This window comes from Ambystoma mexicanum, chromosome 10, assembly GCF_040938575.1.
Source record: "Ambystoma mexicanum isolate Mex_15411 chromosome 10, UKY_AmexF1_1, whole genome shotgun sequence".
NCBI lineage: Eukaryota > Metazoa > Chordata > Amphibia > Caudata > Ambystomatidae > Ambystoma > Ambystoma mexicanum.
The window spans coordinates 882497194-882519856 of NC_090932.1; the positions used below are offsets into that span (position 1 = coordinate 882497194).

At 46.6% G+C, this 22663-nt stretch overlaps 1 protein-coding gene across 28 annotated transcripts in view; it reads left to right on the top strand.

Annotated features, from left to right (window-relative positions):
- Positions 1–22663, top strand: part of DLG1 (discs large MAGUK scaffold protein 1) — a 2685689-nt gene that overhangs the window by 1602895 nt on the left and 1060131 nt on the right. The window lies entirely within an intron of this gene.

Genomic DNA, 22663 nt, shown 5'->3' on the forward strand with positions numbered 1-22663 from the left:
CCGCTCCCCAAGTCAGCACCGACTCAAACAACAAAAGGGGGGGGTGGGGGCATCTTCCATTCCCCCTCCTTAGCCGCAGGCTCTGAAGGAAAGAAAGCATGACGCGTCCTGTGTTTACGGTGGGGGGGCAGGCTTGCCTTTCACGTGCAATTTTGGTGCCAGAACTTTGTGGAACCCCTGGATCCTCTCTGTAGTATCCTAGGGGTACCGCCTACCGGTCCCTTCTCCTCCTGCCTACCCTCCCACAGATTGGGAAGGCAACTCTGTTGTCGGAGATCCGGTCGCTTGTCGAGAACCAGGCAGTGGAAGAAGACACATCCTCCCAGAGAGGATTGGGCTTCTATTCCAGGATTTTCACCATACAAAAGAAGAACCAAACTGGCCTGAGAGTTGTGTTGGACCTATCCACCCTCAACCTCTCCCTCCCTCTTCAGAAATTCAAGATGGTTACGCCAGCACTCATTTTGGAGACACTAGACAAGGGGGACTGGATGTGCTCCCTGGATCTGAAGCCTGCCTATCTACACTTCCCGATTTGGCAGCCACATTGCTCCTGCCTGCGCTTCAGGATCATGGGCTGCCATTTCCAGTACAAGGTGCTACCCATTGGCCTCAACTCAGCCCCCAGTGTATTTACCAGACTCATGAATGCAATGGCAGCCCTCTGCAGGGCCACCACGTCTACCCGTACCTCGACTACTGGCTCGTCAGGGCGAGATCTCAGGAGGGGGTTACCCACACTTCCTCCATACTTATGAACACACTCTACGACCTGGGGTTTACAATCAACCTCAAGAAGTCTCAGCTATAGCCCACACAGAGCCTCACCTTCCTGGGCCTCATCTGGGATACGAGCTCCGAGAGGGTCTTTCCCTCAGAGGAGAGGATTACGGCTCTCAACAGAGCCACTATGCACTTCCTTACCAGAGCAGTGAACTCGGCCTGGTGGTACCAACACTTACTGGCTAGCATGGCAGCGGTCCTCCTCGCCATACCACACAAACGAGACTCAGGATGAGGACGTTACAGCTGCACTTTGCATCCTCATGGAATCAGGAGAAGGGCTCCCAATCAGTGCTGGTCAGCATACCTCCTTCTCTCCACCCGGACCACTCATGGTGGTTGTGATGCTGGAAATGCATCAGAGGGACGGGGCCTCTGAATACTTGCACTTTATTGCTTCATCATGTATGTTCTGACTTGTTTTATGCGCAGGAGTTTGTGGGACTCCTGGCGGTACAGCTCTTCCTGCATTTGGTTTGGTGAACAGACCCTTGGGATACCCTTACGGCACTCATGGGTGGGAGTACGAACCTGTACTCCTATTGTATGTTTTTGTGCACCTGTGTGTGGTTGGTTAGGGGCTGGTGGCGTCTCCGTGCTGAATTGACATGCGTCCTACGCATCCTCCTTTTTGGGATGCCCAGGCCCTGTCATTGTAATCAGTGGATTCCTGATGGAGACAAGGTGGCCCCTGTGTAATCGGCGACAGAGGACGCATGTTCAAGCCAGGCATGAAACTGAAGCGAGGACTGTAATTCAACTCTCAAACTCAGTCGCACTGAAAAGCCCAGCTAGTGGAGCCCATGACTAGCGAGGAGACCGTCCACTTGAAAAGCGTTTTGCTTTCTCTGAGGATCACCCGTTTATAAAGAGCTTATGAGGCACAACAAAGAGTCTCAGCTTTAAAAGGCTCAACACACTCTCCATGTGTTTAAAATGGCAGGGTAATTTGAAGACGCACCTACTAAACTGTTTGATGCTTAATTGGTTAATGCTACCACGGTTTGAGAAGAACACTATTGTGCGCATGGCACAAACAAGTGAAGACCTATTTGTCGAAGTTTCCCCTGAAGAACTTATATTTGCATTATTCTTGTTGTGAAAGAACAAAACATGTTGGGTGTTTTAGGTGTACATTTTGACAGCACCAGGTCATGAACTATTGAATAGATACCTTGTGGTGGTGGTTGTTTATTATTTATATCGCGCACCTAACCCAGAGGTAACTGGGCGCTAGAAAAGGACTTGTGGTTACATACATGAATATCAGAGACTTGTGGTATACGTGCATGAGCATCAATGGCAATGCAATTGAAGTTGGCAGGACCTGTGGTTACAGACGGTCTGGAGGCATGCAACAGCAATTAAGAGCGTTAGGGCAGAAGTGCAATCAGGTGAGGAGAGAGAGTGGGGATTTGGCGCACGCAGGGGTGGTTATTGGAGAGGCTTGTTATTGAGCCAATCCTTGATTCCAATTTTAAATGCCATGAGGGAGGGCTCTTGTAATGTTGACACAAAGATACGCCTAACAAGAATATGTGTTGCTAAAAGTGAGCAGCCCGTAAGGTGGGAGCTCCCGCAATCGAGTATTTGATAGATGTGGGCATTACAAGTGTGAGCTGAGTGGTGCGGTTTTTTGTGTGAAATAGTGGTTGTATGTGAGACTGATAGTGTGTTTGCACGTTTGCACTTTGCGAATTAGTAAGAGAAAATCAATTTAGTTTTTCTGCAATGTGTTGTATTTTAATTATTGTGTAGATGTTATTTTATATATATTAATATAATAAAGCTTTGTAATACATTTTTTCAGTGTTTCCGAGTGCTTGATATAATTCTAATGGGCACTTTTATGTTAGTGTTCTACTCTCCTTTAAAGGGACATAGCATGGAGACAACGAGATTCTTAAGTTAAGAAGCGATCGCATACAGGTATTTGGGGGCGAATCTCGGGGCCGGTAAGCTTTCCCCAATGTCTTCCTAGTGTTTTTGCCCTGTGGCCTCTTGCCATCTGTCACCTGTTCACTTGATTTTCCTGTTGTCCTGGGAAGCCCTGACTCTGTCCCTTCCCCCTGACTGATTGTTGGGTGGGTACGCCCGTGGGGTGAGACCTGGGTGAATGGAGTGTGTGACGAATACGCATTCTGTGTAATGGGTGTTTAGTATCTGTTATTTGACACAATAACTGAGACTGCCCTGCCTGAAACTGGTATGAATGCAGTGTGTAGTGCTGAATGGCAGAATACTTGTCCGAATCCACATTCTGTGTTGAGTGTCTGGATGGAGAAGAATGGCCTGAATGCACAGTGCGCCTGATTGGCTGACTTACTGTCTGAATGCCTGTTAGGCAGAATCCTGTGCAGTTCCCTTAGGGAGCACTAATGAAGATTAAGACTACACGTATGAGCAATAAATCCCCTTTGGTATCAGTCTGTACCACAAAGATTTAGTTGGTAGCTGTGGCTAAGCAGTCAGACTTATCTCAAGAGGGAGATGAGCAGTATTCAGGGTTTACACAATAGGGTTACAATAACATGGCACAAGGAAACACTGACCAAAGCTTTGTATTAAAAAGAGAATATATATTTATTTTACACACTTCTAAGTTAACACATTAATCACATTTATTAAAGCAAGTTAAAATCAGTCAAGAAAAGTATACACAACTCCCTAGTTAAATTGTAGACAAGTTTGAGCAAGAGTGAAAACTGAGCAAAACGGCACAGTGAAAACCAAACACAAATGGCACTCTAGCAATTTCTCACAAGGGAGGGAAATCACAAGTTATGCAGAAATATATTCTTAGACACCTTAGCAACACTTCCCATAAGTTTGTGAACAAGTTTAGACAAGGCAGTACTTTAGTATGTATGATACTTAAATGAAAACCGAGCAAAATGGCACTTCACAAGTTTTAAAAGTGGGAAGAAAAAGGTGGTTATAAGAAGTAGGTGCACCAACACAGTTCTAGTTGAGAAGCAATCTAGAGAAGGCAGTTCTAACAAATTTAGCCAGAGTCAGTGGTACAGGGCAAAGGGCCCAGGAGCAAATGTTCTTGTAGCTGCAGTCAAGTCTTTGTTAACGATTCGAAAAGGTGGATACAGAAGGTGAAAGACAATGTTAGAGGTTAGGGGCGGCCAACCCAACAGGTAGGTAAAGGATTTAAAACACCTTTGGCACTATCACGCGGAAAGGGAGGCTTGGCGGAACAAAGTACCTTGAAATGTAGAAGAGGCTCCTGCGGTGGCGGTTGTTCCTGGCAGTTCCTGCAGTTCGGGAGATCCAGCAGAGGAAGAGAGACTCTCGTCGTGGAGGAAGGTTTGAGTTACTGCACTACCCAGGGATGAAACCAGCCGCGGTGCTGCCCAACGAATAAAAGGTACGCTCCTTTAAATCGCGGCCCGGGTGGACGGGAGCCTGGCTATTTGGTCTCCGAGTACAGGGTACAGGCGATTCGACCAAGGCAGGTCCAGGAAGGCGATTGGCAAACTGGTTGGCCCCGCCAGCTCAAGGGAAGAAGGTTCTTGCAGATATCTCCTCTCGTCGTGTGGAGAAAAGTGGTGAGACGTTGCAGCAGGGCTTCACCGGTGGTTGTCGTTGCAGATGTCTTTGGCTTCTCTCCTCTTCGGCTTTTTAGTTCCAGTGGCAACGTCTTGCTCTTCCAGTCCTCAGGACCCTGCTTTTATGCAAAAAGATCCCCATTCAGACAGCCTAGCTGTCACTCACACAGTGGAGTGATCATCCTGGCGGGAGACCCTCTAGCCTATCTGGGCAGAGTGCGACATGGGTTGCTGAAGCAACCCTGTCCAGGGGTCCTACTCCCCCTCCCACACGATGGATCCACCCCAGACTCAGTGGCGCCGAAAGGAGGGCTACCGGAGTAAAGTTAATATAAAAATAAACCGGCGGTGTGTTCGAGGCTGTCAGTAAATGTGGTAGCCTCGAACAATGGGAAAATCCCATAGGGGAAATATTTGCGGACGAATATTTTTGGTAGTAACCACTGCCACCAGCCAGAAACATTTTAGAGAGGGACTGTACGGTACCCTCTCGAAAATGAACATAAGGGAAAAACTATTAACCCTTGCCAGTACCTCCATAGTAAGATGGGTTGTACTGGTTTTGTTCATAAAGATTGACTAGTAAAGTCAGTGGGGACTTTACATGCCCTGGGAGACAGTAGTCAGTCCCAGGGTATGGAGTCTGTTTGGGGGTCGTTATGACACCCCGGTGTCACTGCACAGAGGGTGCTGTGTAACACATGTGGATAAAGATGGTTTCTATGGGGGTGAGATAAATCCCATAGACATTAAACACAAAAAATAGCCTAGAATGCACATAGCTAATATGCCCAAGAGTGGTAAAAAGAGTCACACTCTTAGCATGAGAAAAAAAAAACCCTTCAAATCCAGCAAAGCTGTGGGGGTCTCTATAGGTAAGGGAAATTAGCCATAGAATGAGAATTCTCCCCAACACTGCCCTTCTGAGTGATTGGTTGCCTGAGTGTCAACAAGCAGAGTGACCGGGATCTGGGGGCCTCTCGCTGCTAGAAATCGTTCAGAAGCTGAAGTTGATACTTGATGCTTACTCTCAAAGCCAAGCCGGAAAAAGGTGAACTGATTTTCACTTACGTGTAATCTGAAAGCTGCCGTGCCTTCAAGAACTTTTCCAAGAAAGGACCTAGTAAGGAGACTTCTTCCCGAGCTATGAGGGACCATCGTGCACCTACGAAAGGCTGCCGACCGGAGAAGAGGACTGCCCAGGAGAGCGAAGAAAAGCACCGGACAGCCGTCCACCATCGACGACCGGAGCTGCCGTGCTCCTATTACCTAAGAACATTTTGATCCAAGGACTCCCTTGTTCATCATCGACGCCCGATTTCGTCCTGCCGGAGAAAGTCGAGGCCTTCGACCGAGGAGAATCCGCTGGTGAGTTTCCTGCCACCCGAAGACCTTGGAGATGCAGAACTATAGATGAAGATAAGACTCTAGTAGAAAATATATGGACTGGGCTTGTAGTGCATCTTCATTTGCAGGTTGCCCAGGTGGGGGGGGGCCTCATACAGAACTGTCTGGTTGGTAGGGACTCAGTATTCTGCCAATTTTCTAACCAACTTGTCTTCCTCCTTAGTCTGTGGTCGATATCATTTTACTGTGTTGATTCGTATGCTATTTGAACCAAGTGCAGTTGATGCATTTTAATGGAATCCGAGTAATCGTGGTACCACCTAGAACTGTATACATTTACCATTTTAGAATTGTCGGAGAACAAAGTATATTATCGTGATTGTGTACATAACCTTGAACCTTATTTATATAAAGACTGTGTTTTAATTAACCTAGTGTGTGGACATTCCTTTTTGGGTGCTTGGGGGCTACACTGTACTTAAGAACCAGCCCGCATCACCTCCTGGGAAGCTAGGCCTTGATGGCTCGTCCATTGCTACCATAATAGAGAATCTTGGCTGGGGTCCTTTGTGCTCCCCCCCCCCAGTGGTTGCTTTACAGTGGTCCAGGGACTGCAACCTGCGGACGGGCAAGCCCCTCCGGCAGTCGGCCCGCAGGTCACCATCACTACAGACTCCTCCCTGAAGGCTGGGGGCCACTCTGATCAGCCACAGCGTCCACAGAATTTGGACCGGACAGGAGCGGGAGTCGCATATCAACTGGCTGGAGCTCCTGCCAATCTGGTTAGCTCGCAGAGCTTTCCTTCCTCTCATTGTAGGAAAGTCGGTCCTTATCCAGACCGACAACTCTACCAGCATGTACTATGTCAACATGCAGGGGGGTACCAGGTCCCCTCCACTGTGCAGCCTAGCAGTCAGCATGCGGGAATGGGCCCTGGAGAACAACATCTACCTCATGGCTATCCACTCCAACTTGGAAGCAGACAATTACGAATGGCAATTGAACAACCAGGTACTGCAGGAGGTTTTCAGTAAATGGGGGCACCCTCGGGTGGATCTATTTGCCTCCTGGAAGAACAGGAAGTGCCATCAGTTTGCCCCTTGGCAAGGGCAGTGTCCCTGCTCCCTGGGAGAGGCATTACGGATTCGGTGGGAAGGCATGATAGCCTATGCCTTTCCTCCCAGACCCCTGGTTCACAGGGTAATCCGCAAGATAAAGGAAGCTTGTCACCGCCTCATCATTCTGACAGCTCCATTGTAGCTAGCGAGACCGTGGTTCTCCGAACTGCTCAGCCCCACGGCCAGGCCACCCATTCACCTTCGGCTGGGTCCAGCCCATCTCTTGTCTCAGCAGGGGGGCAGGGCCATTCACCCCACACCACAGAAGTTAGCCCTCACAGAGTGGCTCGTGAGGTCGTCACCCTCAGGCACCTGAGCCTCTCACAGGCTGATTTAGAGATCGTTCAGGGCACCAGGAGCCAATACGAGAGTAAATGGACAAGGTTCTGTCATTGGGCAGATTCTAAGTAGATCGACACCCTTACGTGCACACTTGATGATGTACTCTCCTTCTCTGCACATCTCACGCACTCAGGCATACAGATGAACACATGTCGCACCTATCTGGCAGCCATAGGGTACTACAGAAATTCGGAGGTCGTCTGCTCATCTTCCAACCTGATAGTCAAACATCTGACGGGCTTGTCCAGGCTCTACCCGCCCATCAAGAAGCCACACCCTGTGTGGGACCTCAGTGTGGCGTTGGGCGCTTTGGCGCACAAACCCTTCAAGCCAATGGCGTCCGTGGACATCAGACTGGTCAGCTTTGTTAGTGGGCCTCACCTCCGCTCGCAGAGTCCGCGAGATCCAGGCTCTGGTGGCCTCAGAACCCTATAGCACTTTCCACAGGGATAAGGTAGTCGTGCTGACTCACCTGGCATTCCTACCTAAGGTACCATCTGCCTTCCATCTAAACGAGGAAATAGTCTTACCTATGTTTTTTGCTGACCCCAAGGACGAGACTGGATGTCAGACGCACTCTGAAATCTGATCTGATTTGATCTGGACAGGACGAAGGGCTTCCCCAAGTCGGACGCACTTTTTGTCACGTTTGGGGGATCCAGGGCAGGTATCAAGCATCCAAGGCTTCAATTGCACGGTGGATGGTTGCAACCATCAAAGAGGCCTACGAGAGGCAGCGCAAGCCACTGCCAGCTAACATGCACACTCATGCTGTCGGAGCCAAGGCCGGTTTAGTGGCCGGTTATAAGCAGTGCTGCCACCTCTTCGGCTTTCTGTAAACATTACTGTTTGGGCGCCGGCTCTAAGTCAGATGCGGCCTTCAGACAGGCGGTTCTAAGGAACCTTTTTGCTTAAGGAGGGTCTCTTCCCCACCCTGGAGCTAAGTTCAGGGACTAAGAGTATGTTAGTCACTATGGTGAGTAGCTTACAATTTCTACATACTTCATGCCAGGCTCCTGCTTGGATTCCACCAAACTTTCTATCCACAGAAATAGATACATCAAGGGAGCATCATGTGAGTTGATTGAGCGAATGGCATGAACTAGATTGTTTATGCCAGAACCTCATTACACCACCCCAAGGCCAATGGACTAATCAATAGATTAAAACACACACTGATGAATGTTACTAGAAAAGCGGCAAACCTAGATGCAAAATGGGTAAGGGCTATCATGGGCAATATAGGATGGCACCGAACCGCACAACACGAGGGTCACCTTTTGGGGTGAAGGAAACCCAACACACAACTGAGCTGTTGCTGGATGGGCAGGTCCTATCCCATTACAGTGGACAAAAGTCACATGTTCAGATGGACTTTGTCCCAGATCGTTGCTCAGACAATGAGAAATATGGTATTACTTACTTCAGGAGTACCAGGAAACTAGGTCCTGACTATTACATAATGCCTTAATTAGGTACGGTTGCTCCATCACCCACGCCCACCCCACCCCTGGTCACTTCACACTGAACAGAGGATAATTCTCGATATTCAGACCTACTGAAGAGGGCAGCTGTATGGTTTGGTATCATGACAGAGCAACCAGACGAGGACGTGGATCTTATAGAGGACATTCTGGCAGAGAAAAAGCTGGTATTGCGTTGTATACCACTACTCAATTAAAAAGAGGATAACGCCATCATTGTCTAAACCAGTCTCCACTAAACCTAGTAACGCAAGAGTGGAGAAAAAATGTAAACTAGCTTACTTTCACCCTATGTACATCGGGGGACAAATTGTACCCGACTCGCTAGTGGTCACCACAGCAAGAAAAGGGGCTATTGAAAGTGTTTCAAGGCGCGACATGGCAAGGGAGGGGGAACAGAGGGAGGACAGCGACAACGATCTTACCAGGCTAGGTGACATTGAGATGGTGCAATTGCAGGGTAGGGGAAAAGTGCCCTAGGAGTGGCGGGGGGGGGCAGTGCTCTACATGGGATAACAATAACAAGAATTGCGGCCAGCAGGTGCAAGGGCAAGTGCAGACATTGGCTGTCCAATAAGTGCAGGTAGGGGGACTGTAGGGTTACAGATACAGACCCAATTGCAAGGGTTGCCAGGATGCAGTGCAGGTTTGCAACTGGGCGGGCAGGGAACTGGGCGCGAAACTCAGAGGGTAGCCAGGTGACCAGTGCAGTATCCGACAGGAGATCAGCAGGCGAGAGGAAGAGAGAAGGCAGAAGCAAAGAGGAAGGTCTTGAGGTACTTCCGGAACTGGAGATGGTTCTCCTCAAGTTTTGGAGAGGCAGGGAGACTGTTCCAGCGGGAGGCCCCAGCCGAAGAAAGAGATCTTCCCCCAACTCATTGCTTGGAGAAGCGTATCACCCTGAGGGAGTGGAGGTGGAGGAGCAGAGAACTCTAGTAGGTAGCTATTTACGAAGAGAGAGTTGGAGGTATTGAGGACCTAGGCCCCAGAAGGCCCTGTGGACAATGCAGATGGTCTTCCCTGCAGCCACTGTGAGCATGTGAAGAGATTTCAGTGCTGGAGGGATGCAATACAATCCCTGGTTTTGAGGCCAAGGACAAGACTTGCAGTCCTGTTCTGGATGAGTTTCAGAGGGCGGAGAGTGGAAGCAGGCAGATTTAGAAAGAGGCTGTTGCAGTAGTCCAGCCTACAGAGAACCAGAGCTCTAAAGACAGTGAGCTTCTGGGGGAAGGAGAGGAAAGGAAGAATACCTCTGAGGAGGTGCAGTTGGTAGTTTGACTTCTTAGAGATTTTAGAGATGTGAGGAGAAAAGGAGTGTGTGGAGTCGAAGATGACCCTGAGGTTCTTAGCCTCAAAGGTTGGAGCAGGAAGAGGGCCAAAGGAGGCCGGCCAGAGAGTGACAGGAAAGGAGGTTGCAGGTGTGCTGATGAGGAGAATCTGTCTTAATGGCATTAAGGCAGAGATCATTGGTGGCACACCACTCCTGGATAGCAGACAGACAGTCAGAGATTAGCGAAGAAGAAGCAGTGGTAGAGGGGACCCTGAAAAAAAGCAGAGTGTCATCCGCATAGCACTGAAAGTTGGAGCAGAGAGCAGCAATACAGTGGGCGAGAGGTGCCAGGTATTGGTTGAAAAGCCAGGTAGAGAGGTTAGACACCTGGGGAACAACACAGGTAGAGTGTGAGAGAGGAAAGGAAGGACCTAAGTTGGACATGGGAGGGTCAATCAGAGAGGAAAGAGTTCAGCCAGGCCAGGGCCTGATCGGTGATGGCCAGGTTATCACAGAGACCGTTGAGCAGGATGGCATGGTTGACCGTGTCAAAGGCGGAAGAGAGTTTGAGTAAGATGAGGACAGAGGGGAGATTAGAATTGAGGTTGGAGAGCAGGTCTTCACGGATGTTCAGGAAAGCAGTTCAGTGTGAAGATTAAGCTAGGAGATGAGTTTGCCCAGGAAAGGAGTGATGGAGATCGGGCGATAGTTAGCTGGGCAGGAGGTGTCAGCAGAGGGTTTCTTAAGAGGGTGCACAAGAGAGTGCTTCAGGGGGGAAGGGAAGGCTCCAGTGGCAAAAGAGTGATTGAGAAGTCAGCAAGGGTGTCAATGTTGTCCTTTGTTTTGGAAGAACAGGGAAGAACCTGTTTTCACAAGACTTTCATAGATCTAGCTTGTCTAGGACCCTTGTCAGGGGAGAACAGAGGAAAGGAAGAGCGATGAGGAGTGGTGGCCACAGGGGGGGCCGTAGGTAGGGGAAGAGAGTAAAGGACGAGCGGGTGGACAGGATGTCCTGGGTTTTAGAGATGAAATGAGAAGCCAGAGCCGTGCAGAGGGCCTGGGAGGGGACCGGAGAAGTGGAGACTGCAGCAGGATTGGCCAGCTCCTTCCAGATTTTAAAGAGTTCGGCCGAGTTGGTAGATCTCACAGAGACGCTGGCTTGGATGTGGGCTCTTCTTAGTTTGGACCGAGAACCGGTATTGCCTTTGGAGCAGGCAACGGGCAGTGTGTCAGAGGATGCACAAGATGCTAGCCGTTTCCTCTCAGCCACCCTGCACTTGCGTTTAAAGTTGACGATGAGGTCGGAGTTGTACCAGGGGTTGAACTTGGCTTTGGGCTTCAAGCAGATCCTCATGACGGGGCAAGAACATTGAGAGTATCAGAGATAGAAGAGTGGAGCATGGAAAGGGCTGTGTCAGGATGCGAGTCAGCCAGAGGGGGAGAGAAAATGGCGGCGACAGCCTCAACTGACACACGCTTCATGGGTCGGATGACCGAGAAGGTAGGTGGCAGTGCTGGAGTCGGCTTGGCCTGAGGAGTAGAGAGGGAGAGATGGGAGGAAAGGAGAAAAGATATAAGGAGAGTAGGCGTATATACTCTTCTGGGACTGAAATCGGATGTTCCATAGAGTTGATGGAAACACAATGCAACCTACCTCTATGCAACAGTAGATTGCAGCAAGACCATCATGAGCTCTTAGAAAAGGAAATAAAGGTCCTACTGCATAAGAGTTCAATCGAGCAAATCCCTCTCAAACAAGCATTTACTCCTTTTGCTTCTTAGTACCCAATAAAGATAAGACAGAAGCCAGTATTGGTTCTAAGATTGACTAACAAATATATAAAGCCTCAAAAAGCTCAGAATGATAGCACCACAGAGGGTCATTCATTTCCTTACAAGGGAAGTATTAATGACCACTCTAGACATGAAAGATGCATACTTTCATATACACAGAAAATACCCAAGATTCAAGATGAGTAAATGTCTTTATCAGTTTATGGTACTACCTTTTGGAATAGCATCGGCACCTCATGTATTCACAAAAGTGCTTGCAGTGGTAGTGATGCATCTATGCAGGGAAAACTTTCTGGTCTACCTATATCTGGATGACTGGCTCATAACCGGGTAGCCACAGGCAACCTACCTGTACAACATTGAGGACACTGGACCTACTTTTCACGATTAGTTGATGTTATAGGAATATTTATTGTAGATAACTGAATATCTGATATTTTCTTTTAGCAGAGTATGAGTTAACTGTAAGGCTGCTTTGCTAGTCAGATCTAGAAACAGTAGAGGTAAAATGTAAGTGATATCCATTGCAGTAAACATTGTGGTGTTCTTTGCAATCCAAAATGTTAAGGCTTCTAGCTCAGTTTATTAGCTGAAATACTAAAGCTGTAGTCCTGCAGGATTTACTTACACTGCCTTAGAACAGTGCCAAATTCAGAAAAGCCTCAGGCATGTTCCAAGAAAAATAACTTATTTGCCCTGCAATGTCTCAAACATTGACAAATGAGGTTTTGGACAGTTGTACTGTTTAAACCTCTTTTTGTAGTTGGAGGGGCCATTTGAAAAATTATTTGTGTATTAATGGGTTGATTCATCGTATGAACTCCATGTAACAATTCAGCATAATTATAAAATATATTAAAATTGAAATCAACATAAACTATATTCTAACATTTTCATATCAGATTGTATAAAAGTTTAATCATAGAAAGCTCCTTATCTTATAAACATTCCAGTTATTTACACATGAAGAGACTTGATAAATGTAGCCCAGAATTCAACTAACGAAGTGCGTATAGATGGATAGCAAAAACTGTGTAATTGAAATGTTCAGGCTCAAGTGCCTAGCATTCATGTAACGCACCCAAAACATTTCCCATCTCCGAGACTCAACAAAGGAAACATAACTTCTGAAAAATTTGATTGTGCAGTTGCTGGACCAGTGTATAAAGATGTGTTAGTTTCTTGCACCTCCAAATCTTCACACTGTCGATGGGTACGTTCCAATTTCAGAAGCTTCAGCTTGCGGCCTTGTACTTCTAAAGTTTCTAATAGGATAAGCCTACATTTCCAATACTCCAAATGGAGTATTTGGGAGTACTCATTGGGAACTAATCAAGAATGATTGGATCGCTGGGATCTCAGAAATGGATCTCTTTCAATGAGTAGTAAGTCCAAATGCAAGAGATATGGTCCTTGGCAGGCCATGGGGACAGCTTAGAGGGCAATCCATTTCCGTTTGACTGGTCGGAAATTAAGTCTTATGCCTTTCCACCAATTCCGCTAAACCAGAGAGTCTTGACCAAATTTAGGCTGTTCAAGAATTGCAGCTTGATACTTATAACACCTCAGTGACTCGTCAGAGCATGGTTCTTTGACCTGACTGATGAAATTTCATGGTCTCTGCATGTTAGAAACATCCAAGACAATATTATCAATATTATCTCAGCAAGAGGGAGCAGTGCTGCATCCATGCCCACCGGCAATGTCACTATCGTCTTGGTTCCAGGAAACCTAACTTTGGGACATCTTAAACTTTAGAAGGACAATTTGAACATTATTCAAGGAACTATAAAAGAACCTACTATATTTCAATAGAAGAGCAAGTGGACCAGGTTTTGCCACAGCACGAATAAATTAATGCTTTTGCTGACAGAACGCAATCCTAGGAGCGGCACAACATGATTAGCTGTAGACGACGGTCATGAAACGCAATACCTGATATTGATAAACAAATTGGAACCTAAAGAAAAGGTGATTTTTGAGTACCCGGTTAAGAACTAGGACAGTAAGCAGCCTACAAGCAAAAAGATGCACGCTGACTAGAAGAGGCACCCACTAATGGAGAAGGCACAGGAGCGGGCACATTGAGAAAGACCAGTCCACACAGAGTTCTGGTCAAGAAGAAGCATCTGCAGCATGTGTGACTAGTTAGACACCAAATTAGAGTTGGATTGGTACACCAGTTAGTTTTCCATTCCTGCCCTGAAGAAGGCCGGAGCAGTAATTAGCTTGAAAGGATAGCTAACGAGAACCGGCTGAAGCACGTGTCAACAGAGTCAGAGATACACATTTAGTAGATTAGCTGAGTGTTTGTGAATAGTAGAATTATTATGTCAGTTTGTAACCCTGAAAGTGTGATTGAGGGTGTGAGGAAAATCCAATGGAAGTTGAATAGCGGTGAATAAACTTGTATGATTTGTGTAATATGCATGTATTCAGCAGAATAATATTAAGTGTCCAATGTAGCAAATGTAGGCATGTATATTAGGAAATGTTTTTAAGCAAATAAACAGAAAAGATATATTCATGGCGAAAACAAATAGGAAAAGAAATTTATTGAGTGGTAATCGCTGTCTAGCACTATTGGTCTTGATCATAGTTCTTTTTTATGTTACATTAACTTGGTGCAACCATAGGAGCATATAGAAATTCGGAGCTGATGTTTTTGTCTTCTGCAAACCTGGTAGTCAAAATACATTTAGAAGGCCTCTCCAGATTGTTACCGCTAGTTAGAAGACCTCGTCCGTTGTGGGATCTCAATGTAGTGCTGGTGGCCCTGGCAGATAAACCTTTAGAGCCAATGGCCTCAGTGGAGATTGTTATTAAATTGAAAAATACATTATTGGTGGTGCTTAAATCAGCCAGAAGAATTGGTGAAATTCAGGCTCTATCAGTAGCAGAGCCTTATGCGACCTTTCAAGAAGATAAGGTAATATTACATACTCTTCCATATGATCATTTTGGATTTTCATATTATACAAGAGATGGTATTACCAACATTCTTTCCCAATCCTCAATCGCAAGCTGACAAAGTATTTCACATTCTTTCTAGACATTCGTAGAGCACTAAAATTCTACTTCAACAGAACAAAGGATTTCAGATCATCTGACCCTCTGTTTGTAACCTGTGTAGGTAAGGCTCCTTGGCGCTTCCCGCTGTGGAACTCCTAGCACTTACCTCCTTCCTTGCCACTTCTCCCTCTCCGTGCACTTGCACGTTCTGAATGCTCGCAAGGCCTAGTAGGATCGCCCCTTTCCGGTTCATCAGTTTGTTCTATTTGCCTTTGTTCCCATCTTCCCTTTGCCCTGTGGGCTCTTTGAAACATAGATTGTTTATGTATAAGCGCCTTACAAATGCATAATAAAATAAAAATAAAAAGGCCCCGGGCAAAGAAGCGCCCAAAGCATCTATTGACGAGTGAATGGTATCCTGCATTTCAGAAGCATACGGGGCTCAAAGGGAAACTGCTTCGGTGGGTATACATGCTCATTTAGTAAGAGAAAAAGCAGCAGCAGTGGCTTTTCAGCATCGCATACCGTGGGATTTCATTAGTAAAGCTGCAACTTGGGCTACACCATCGGCCTTCTGTAGACATTACTGTCTTCGTGTTGGCTCTAAGGAAGTTACAGCTTTTAATCAGGAAGTTCTCAGAAATATATTTATAAAAATACTGTAACACCGCCCTCCCTAATTGTTTGCGTTGGAATTGGCGGGACAAGTGTGGTGGAAAGGGGGCGGGGTTTAGGAATAAGAAAACGTTAATCACCATAGTGACTCCTGTACTCCAAGACGTAGGCTTGGATATGTTACTGGAGATACCAGATTTTAAAGAATCTTTTGATCCATTAAGATCTCCAACATTGAACATGTAGGAAAGGACATTTAGAACCACTAAATTGATTTCATTTTTTCTTCTCGTCTCCCTTGTTTTTCGTCTAACAAAATTCATTGTGGATTGTAAATGGATCTATTTGTTACCAACATTGATTTTGCTGTTTTGTACAAATGGCTGTAGCCTTGAAAAACTCCAGAACGGGCAAAAAACATGTTGGCACACAATACATTATTTATGTTTGTGCTTAATGACATACACTTAATGAATTTAATATTATTGGGATGACCACGTGACTTGGAACCATACAATGGCAAATAAGGAGGGACTGAGGTGTGGCAACACAGGGCTGGGTTAGCATGCGCAGCCACCGCTCTCACGTCTGCATGCATCTAATAGGACTATGGACAACAAGTACAGTAGTCCCTATGGTGAGTAACTTCATCTTTTTGGGTGATTGAAATGTTTGCCAATCCGCCAATACCTGGGGCTCTGGAGTTCTTTAAAGATTCTAATGTTGCCAAAAACTCCACATATTCCAATAACACATTTCCATATATCATCCTGCGGGCTTCATCACTCAACATATACCTTGCACTCAGGAGCTTGAAAAGTAGCCTCCAAGTAAGCTGTCTTGATTTCATCCAATATTGGCTATGCAAATTGCAATTTAAGTTAATATTCTCATTATTTACCAGTGCCCAAAACCCACAAGTACTCTTCTTATTCATCGCAGAAATAATTTTCCAATTAGTAGTTTTATATTTCTTTTATAATTTTACCCATCTTTATACCTGTTAGGCAGAATCCTTTGCAGTGCCCTTAGGGACCACTACACACAATTAAGACCACAGGTGGCAATACAAGTTTTACCTTTGGTACAAGCCCGTACTACTATGTTAAAGTGGTAGCATTAGCGGAGCAGCCAGGCTTATCTCGAGTTTATGAGCAGTGGCAGAGATTACACAAAGGGACCACAATTACTGAGACTCGAGCAGATTTCAGGTAAAAAATATAAGTACATTTATTTTTAAACCATTGGTTATAAACACAACACTTCTATTAATTCAAAACCACACGTAAAGTATACTACAACTAACCAATTCACTTTGTACGGTATAACTTCAAGGTAAGTACCCTGTGTTTGAGCGGACCGGTGTTATGAAACAAACAACGTTACCGGGAATACACTGGCGTTCACTTTTTGACAGTAATGACAGTTCGGTCTTACTAAAGAAATGCCCACAAAGAAGTTAGGATAGCACAGAGGCATTGGTATAAATAATGCATTTGTGAGCAAGGGCACAGTTTAGTCTTTCATGCTTGCTCACAGATTCGGAAACATAACTTATTTTCTCACATATGTATGACATCAATTGTGACACATTGAAAGATATCAAATGACACTCTTATAAACTAAACATAAAAAAATAACAGCAGCGCAAAGAAAAATGGGGCAGTCAACGTAGGTACAGGAATAATGGGCAAGGCGAGCAGGTTGGGCAGATAACACTGTGCATTCCATGAAGTACCACAGTATACCCTCTACAATTACAGGGTTCAAATCACCTATAAAGCCAAAGATCTAGAAAGTAAATGGGCAGTGCCAAATCCTCAAGGAGGTCGATCATCGGAATGGCAGAACATCGCCTTTAGGAGAGCATTCTATGCCTCCAAGTTAGTTGTGGGTTCTCGAAGTCCCCTCTGTAATGCCCTATACCATTCCACTGTTTCAGCCGTGGACCATTTCTTCATGTCCCCCCTTCCACACACCCCCCACCACACCCTGTACATAGGACCTGTATCAGACTACAATGAGATTGCTATTCTTCTTTTGGCTAGCATAGATGCTGGGTCCGTAAGTTTCACCATAGGTCAAATCTCATTGCGACTGTGGTATATACCAAGTAAACTTTCATCACCTCCAGTGATAGTCCATACTCTTTGGCAGCAGATTATTCAATCGTGCACTGCCAACGTGTGCAGGAAATCTGCTGGTTCTATTTTGCAACATGTGCAGTTTGGCGATGACTGTGTATTACATCACGAGTCTATGTGGAGTTATGTATGTTCTAAGCAACACATTCAATTGCAGCAAGCGAAAGCGTGCATTTCTAGAAACCCTTTTAATGAACAGTAATGTGGCGTTCCATTCTTTGTTATCTAGCACACAGCCCAAATCTTTTTCCCATGTCACTTTGACCCGCAAGACTAATACTTTCATGAGATATCAGGCTTTGATCTATTTTAGATACAGGTTTCCATCCACTTTCCAAATCATACAATAGAGACAATGTACCATCTCAATTAGGTTCCACAGACACACGGGCCATATCCCTTGTGAAATTTTTGTGAGCCTCCTATATCTTAGAAACTGCCCCTTATGCATTCCATAGTCAGCAACCACCTCTGAGAAGCCCCTGAATCCCATCTTTAAAAATACCCCCCATGTGGCGAGCAAGGTCTCTGCCCACTTTCTAAGAACAAGGACATTGTGTATGTCCGCACTCATTCTCGTTGACAAGGGGATGCGTGTAGAGTACGCATTTTCAGACCTAAGGACATTTGGTAATCTCTTCCATATTTGTCTTCCCAGTGTCAAAAATCTGGCCTATCGTTAAAACAACCCTCAGCAATCCACAGGGCTTCCTTAAGGACAACCAGTCCCAGGGCTCCCTGCATCAAGATAGTGTCCAAATTTGGGTTATCTGCCAGCCACCATGCCAGATAGTGCACTTGGGCGGCAGATAATCAAATTCAAACCATGGCAATTGTACCCCCATCTTCATATCTCAGACGCAATGCAGCCAATGCAATTCTCTACCTCTTCCGGGTTGGAAAAGTAACACTCACGATATGCAGCAACACCCGCCACCTTTCAAGAAAACTTCAAGGTGATTATGGCACAGACAGTGTACACGCTCCTTCCTCCTGATTTAAAAATGGCACTGCAACCTTTTTAGCCTTGTGCCACGGTGTGCTACCTCATTCATAGTTAATACTGACAGATGTAAAATAATCTGCTACAACTGGGACCACTTAGTAGATGAGCAAGCCCATCGGTCAATATCGAAGACTCAGGGGGCATAACGAATCACTAGCTGAGAGTGAAGAGAGAACAGGAAACAACATATTAGTAAAAATATAAGAGAATGAAGGTAATCCACCATCCTGTTAAAAATAAAATGGCCAGGCAGGAGTGTGTCAATTACCAGGTTACAGAAGGAACCACAGGGGGCTGTGAGCCTGCTGAAGGCATTAGCTCAGACACTGACAAAGACCAACTTGGCTCACAGTTCTGCCCAGGAAACCAGAGGGCCGGATGCCAACCCATAGCTGGTGGGTTACAATAACACTACCTGACAAAAGCCTTAGGCCAGGGGGGGGAAGGTATACTTCCACCTAAGAGAGTGTTTAAAGATATTACTGCTAGCTCAGGTCGGAAACCCACAGCTAGCAAGTGAAAGTATGAGCCTGACACTTCCCCAAGGTCAGTGCAGGAGCAATACATGCGCTATATTGTATTAAATACTAGTGCTGGTAGATGGAGTTAAAAAGTAAACTGCATGCAGTATTCCTGAGAAAGTGAATATATCAGGGAGACCCTGATGGGCCAGCGGTCCTAAAGGTAGACCCATGCACCATTTTGAGTAACTTCATCCAAACTCCTTTAACCTAGTTATCCTTCTATTGTTTTCTTTGAAATCCTTGTGCCCTGCAAGTGTTCATCCTACCCGTATAATAAAACTTGCTGAACAATACTTCCGACTAGTGTTTTCTTCTGATCCTACTCCACAGATTGATGAGTTACATTTTTCTATGGTTGGTCTACTTGCAATGTGTTCATAATCCTTGTCAGTTTAGGACAGCAAGGGGGGGAAATATATTTCTGTACCAGCAGCAAGAGATCAGCCAAACAAACCACTTCAGAATCGCATGCAAGGGTCTAAAGCCAGATTTGCCTCCAATCAGGAATTCTGCCCAGTGATCAGACTACCTCTCAGTGTAAGGTTTTCTAACAGCAGCAACAAATAGCTTAACCGGGAATGAATGCAAGAATACAAAAGGAGCATAATGTTTAATGTATTTATTTGTCTTGTGCTTAAAGATTGTGTTAATAAAATTATAGACTCCGTTCATTGCACGTCCTTGGGTTTGGACGCTTTAAAAGTCGCTTGGATCTCTAGCTGTTCCTATGCCATTTTCTGACTTGGTTTTTGAAAAGATCTCTAAAAATGATAAATCTATTACTTTTGAACATCTTATTCTTCATTGTTACTTCAGATGAATGCAAGAGGTTTGCTTTTTGCAGACAATTCGAAATTGCAAATCGGCCCTAGATGCCAGTCGTTGGGAAACTTATCTAAAATTATTTTCAGCATTATTATACCAAAAAAAGAGCTACGTTATATTTTTTTGTTAATAAAAAAGTCTATTTGTGGTGAAATCCAGCGCTAATGCATTTTGCAGGGCACAGAAGTGTTCTTTGACTATACCAAGGAGCAAGGCTGCATACATGCCTTGGGACCTCATGAAATCACAAAAATCGGAGGTAACTTTACATCTATTGATTGTGTAGAGTTTTATTCCTTTAGATATGACCCCCCACAACCCCATTTAAATACAAACCTGGTGTTCTCGTCAGCTCATGTTGCTAAATATACCCTGCATCCACAGAGACTTACCTTAAGCATGCATTGTGTCCTCCCGCTGCCCAGTTGTTAATCCTCCTCTCATCAGAATCTGTCGTTCTCACCCCAACCCTGGTGGGCTTCACATTTTTTAAAACCTAAACGTACCTCATGCCCATTACACCTTCAAAACCTAAATATACCCAGTGCCTTCTCCACCTAAACATACCTGGTTCCCTCACCACTTTCAAAACCAAAGCATACATGGTGCCCTATGCCCAAAAGGTAAGCATACTTGATGTTCTCCTCACCTCCTGGTCCTTATTTTGCATAGTGACCATTCAATCTCATATTCATTAACATGTTTGGTTTTACTGTATTTCCCTTCCCCAATCCTAAAAATAACTAGAGTTCTCACCATCTTTTGAACTCTCATATATTTGGGTTCTTACTCACTGCCCACCCCAATTACAAATCCCTTTTTGTCGTTTTGGCTGACAAAAGGTGGCTTTTTGGTTTGGTTACTCCATACTGTATGAGCGTCCCTCGCTAGGGACGGGAGATGGAACCTTTTTCACCAGAAAAAAGCTTCTTCCCCTTTACATTTAGAGGCGCGCAGGGGTGCAGCCCTCGGAGCATGCGATCCCCGACTCCGCCCACCGGCGCCTCTCCCCACTCGCCTTTTCCATGTCGACTGGAACGGACCACTTTCATCAGCGCTCCTGGGTTTGGCTGCGGCCTTGTAATACCATACGCTCTTCCCTGGATTCTGTCTTCTGTCATTTCTCTTACGTTTTTTGGTCTTAATCAGGTACTCTGTCTTCTGGCGCCACGCTCCTCCCCGGCGCATGTCGACGTCAGTGGGCTTCAGCAGGTGTCCAGCCTGCAAGGGGCTCTTCCCTACATACAACCCCCACTCTCTTTGCCTACTATGCCTTGGCCCCCGAACACGGCTGGGAGGGTTGTACTGCGTGTGAAACACTTACACCGTACGCTCTGAAGAACAGGCTAGCTCGGTGGAGGGAGTTCTTCGAGAAGTCCCCTCAGAGGACTTGAAGAACTTTGTCAGACACAAGTCAAGTGCCTTGGTAGGGCTGCTTTTTTTCCATTGCGCCCTGCATAGGTGACTCCTTCCCAAGGAAACGTCAGAGCAGGAGGGACCGTTAAGGTTCTCACACCAGCACAGGTACCGAGGCTGATAGAGCTACTGGCCGCCAGGCCGAAGGGGTCGCTAGTTGCTTCCAGAGACAGTGCTGAGGGACCGTAAGGTTCTTCTACCTGGTGTCCACCCGAGGGGCTACGCCCTACTACCGGACAAATGTCTAAGGGGGCGCCTGTCTGCAGCACTACCGTTGTCACAGCCGAGGCCAATTTGCCTACCAGGTCTCATCCTGTGGTGCAGGGTAGGCCTCAAGCTCCACCCGCCAAGAGTTCTGGAGGAGGACTGGCCCAGAGAAGCAAGCACCACAATGCAGGCATGTGGCATGCAGCCTGACAAAATGGCCGCTGTGCCAGACAAAATGGCCGCTCGTCCAACACCACCACCATTGCGGGAGCAGGTGGGAGGTCCAGTGTACAGGTGGCACCGGTCTTCTCCAGTTACATGGCCTACAGCTTATCCTTCAGCGTCGCAGGCAGCTACACCCCACAACCAGCAAGCTAGAGTACGCACAGGCCCCAGCAGCCGCACGCTACTCCGTCAATACCACCTGCCACCATACCAGCCTGCGAGGACAGTTTTTTTGAGAAGTTCCTCACACTTATGAGGTCCCCTCAGATAAGTGCCATCCTTCAGGATGTGATCAGGGACATGCTGACTCCAGTTCCGCCTCCTGCACCTATAGTCATTCATCCTATGGCTCCAGCGCCTCAGACCCCCGCTCAGCCCCAGCTGCCCACGCTGGATCCTTCGATTCCGGCTTCCCTGCCTCCTACAGTTGGGCAGTTCCACACCAGCCCCCACAACAGCCTCTGGCTACGGTCTCCGCACTGCAGCCTTCCGCACCCAACACTCCTCCACCTGCCTGACACCCTAGTGAACACGGATGAAGAGGAGGACCCTCGACACGTCATCTTCAACCAAGGCCTTTCATGAGCGGCTCACAGGTTTGGCTGACTACTTGGGGCTTCCGCAACCCGAGGTTGAACAACCCGAGGCGGGGGTCCTGGCCAATGTCCTCAATCTACGCCCCACGGCGAGAACAGGGATTCTTATGCAGAAGGACGTTGTTGCATTGGCCAAAAAGGGATGGCTCAAACCCCATTTGGCCCATCCTACCAATCAGCGCCTCGATGCCAAGTACAGGCAACTCGGAGGAGGATCCACTCTTGCTGTCGGCCCACCCTCAACCACACTCGTCTGTGATTGCTGCGGCCTTACTCTACTCCAAGCCTCAGTCGTCAGCGGCCACCTCGTCTTTGGCGCTTCGAGGCAAGGAGGAGATGATCTTGGAGGCCTATGGAAAGGTCTATTCCAACGCCTCGCTACACCTTCGTCAGTCTGA